Genomic DNA, 3,451 nt, shown 5'->3' with positions numbered 1-3,451 from the left:
TTTTTAAAGAGATTATTTTAGATAAAAATAATAAGAAGAATAACTTTAAAATTGCCTTTAGAAGTTAAAATAGAAAAGAATTTTGAAATATTTTATACAAATTAATTAAAAATTTAGTTTAAAATTTGTATATATGGATATTTTTGTAAGTATAAATCGAAGTTTGGGTTCTCTAAAGATGCTCAGATGTATTTTTTTAAGAGAAAAATATTAACTTTTTCCTCACTTTTAGCATGGAAGATAACTCTTTGAATTATTTTCCTATAAATTAATTAAAAATTTAAATTAAAATTTGAATTTAACAGTAATTTTTTTCAAACCTCTGAGGATGCTTAAATGCATTTTTTTTGTTTTTTTGGAGAGATAATTTTAGGAAATATAATAATGATAATAATTTTTGAACCATCTTTAGAATTTCTAAAGGCTTATCAATCTCTAAAGATAATTTTGAATTATTTTTCTATAAATTAATTGATAATTCAGTTTAAAATTTGCATGTTTTAACAGTTCTGTTTTTTCAATATAAATCTAATTTTAGAAATTAAGAATGCTTTAAATTCAGGAGAAAAAAAAATGATAATTTGAGAAGCATTTTTAGGGAATTTTAGATACTCAAAATGCTTTAAATTCAGGAAAAAATGATAATTTGAGAAGCATTTTTAGGGAATTTTAGATACTCAAAATGCTTTAAATTCAGGAAAAAATGATAATTTGAGAAGCATTTTTAGGGAATTTTAGATACTCAAAATGCTTTAAATTCAGGAAAAAATGATAATTTGAGAAGCATTTTTAGGGAATTTTAGATACTCAAAATGCTTTAAATTCAGGAAAAAATGATAATTTGAGAAGCATTTTTAGGGAATTTTAGATACTCAAAATGCTTTAAATTCAGGAAAAAATGATAATTTGAGAAGCATTTTTAGGGAATTTTAGATACTCAAAATGCTTTAAATTCAGGAAAAAATGATAATTTGAGAAGCATTTTTAGGGAATTTTAGATACTCAAAATGCTTTAAATTCAGGAAAAAATGATAATTTGAGAAGCATTTTTAGGGAATTTTAGATACTCAAAATGCTTTAAATTCAGGAAAAAATGATAATTTGAGAAGCATTTTTAGGGAATTTTAGATACTCAAAATGCTTTAAATTCAGTTTAAAAAAATAATAATTTATAAAGCATCTTTAGGGGGTTAACGTTAAAGATAAGAATTCCTCCTAAGAGATATTGTCGACAATCTTTAACCAAACTGAGGAATCAGCTAAGGTCATCGAAGCAACTAAGTCAGGTCGATGTCAAAACACGAGAGTTGCATTCCTTCTTACAACAAAACCATTTCGTTTTTCTGCAACTACTAAATCGATGTGAGACCTTCTCCCCTTTTTCCTTTCCCTTTCTCTCTCTCTCTCTCTCTCCAACTTCTAGAATTTCTTCTCTAGACGTATACGGATATGCAAATTCCTAGCAAAAATTACTTTTTAAAAAATGCATAAATGAGGGTGGCATATGTATTATTTGAATAAACCTTAATTTAAATCGATATAAAACTCATTCCGTTTAACTGAATTTTAAAACAACTTTTCTATTAAATAGCTCGTGAGAAAGAAGATAATTATAATAAAAAAAAATACATATATATTTTACTTTAATTAACGAATGAATCTCGCTGTTTTCATTGCTTTTTTTTCCTTTGTTTTCCTTGTTTAATTTCTACAAAAAATAATGGTAAATTCGATGAAAAAAAATTATATATATATAATATAAAGGACGTATTCATTCGAGAGCAATTTTCATGTAAATATATTCATGAATTTCTAAAGCGTAAACATGGAAAATTTTTGGGTCAAGACGGGGATAGAAACCCATTAAACACATCGAAAAAACAGCAATTTTTTTTTTAAATATAGGGCATTCGCCCCAATAATAATAATATAAAATGGCCGCTTTATGAGGTTCTTAACGTCTTCTTACAAGCGAGCACTTTATACTTTTTTGTAGAATAATTTTAAAAATAAATATAACACCGAACCTCGAAATAGCGCGACCCCGAAATAGCGCTACCTTCGTCCAATGCTTCAATACATTATTCGATTATCCTCACATTCTTAAACGAACAATTAATATATAAAAAGTACAATACAAAAGCCAAGTCTCGATATAGCGCAACCCTTAAATAGTGCTAGCTTCATAAATCGCTAATCAATGCTTCAATAAAGCATTTTTAATTACCCGCATATTCTTATATTCGTGTATTAAATTATTTTAAAAAAAAATACGTAAAGCGAAAACTCGACATAACGCCCTTCTAAATAACGACATCGTAGTAGAGAGGTAACGAATATTTCGAATACTTTAAATACACGATTACTCGAACAATGATTAAAATTTTATTCAAAGACACATTACATGAAGCAGAATGTACTGTACAGTACAGTACCTTTAAACCTCGATATAACGTTCTCGTACTTATAAAGTTCTAACGAACATTCGTAGAAGAATTTTTCCCACGAATAATAGCGAAAAATTGTACGATTTAGTGTTTTTTACACGACTTCCAAACACCCAAGAAGACATTTCGTGTGGACCTCGTTAATACGCGCATAATCCTTATCGTCTGAATCACCTCGGTTTAACGCCGTACTGGATTTAGCGCCTGATTTCACAGTCGAACGAGTAATGGATATAATCGGGAAGAGGTTCTTTAATTTTTTCAGGATTTATTTTAAGAAAGAAAAATAGAAGAGGAGGAACAGGAGGAGGAGGAGGAGGAGGAGGAGGAAGAAGAAGAATATAAATTTGTTGCCGGTTTATATTTCCGAAACGGAAATTACTTTAGACAGACGTCAAAAGTTTTATAAGAAAATTCTTAAACAGCAACAATTCCCCGAAGAGACGCATTAGAAATGGCCCACAGCCATACTTTGTTAGGTTAGAAAGAAGATGGGAAAAAGGAATGTTTCGCGAATTAGCGCCAGGAAAAAACTTTCTATATATAAAACAATACAAGTTGTATTCGAATCACGTGGGTGGAATGGAAGGACAATACAGAGGGTTTTTTTTTTCAGCCCCGTAGCTGCGCTAGAAGCCCACAAAAATGGCGAATTACTATAGCGACACAATACAATTCAATAAGTATTTCTCTTGATTCTTGATTGTCATCGGGCTATTTCCAAAAGGATTTCTTTCTCCAATTTTCTTTCCTCGCCAATTTATATTTAATAACTACCTCTACAATGTTTCCCCCCTCTCTCTTTCTTTAATTCGCGGACTCTAGTAAAATATACTTGGTGGTGGCCCAATAGTTAGTTAACCGTTTATAATCGGTTCGATTTGTATTCTAATAAGACTGGGAATTCGATGGTTAACCGAATTTTGGACACCCCACAAAAGAATGTACGTTTTACCAAGATGTTTTTTACGTCATTATACGCTTTAGTAGTAAGAATGACGCCA

Source organism: Centruroides sculpturatus, unplaced genomic scaffold (assembly GCF_000671375.1).
Source record: "Centruroides sculpturatus isolate CEXI.00-Female unplaced genomic scaffold, Cexi_2.0 scaffold932, whole genome shotgun sequence".
In the NCBI taxonomy this organism is placed as follows: domain Eukaryota; kingdom Metazoa; phylum Arthropoda; class Arachnida; order Scorpiones; family Buthidae; genus Centruroides; species Centruroides sculpturatus.
This window is presented reverse-complemented; position numbering follows the sequence as displayed.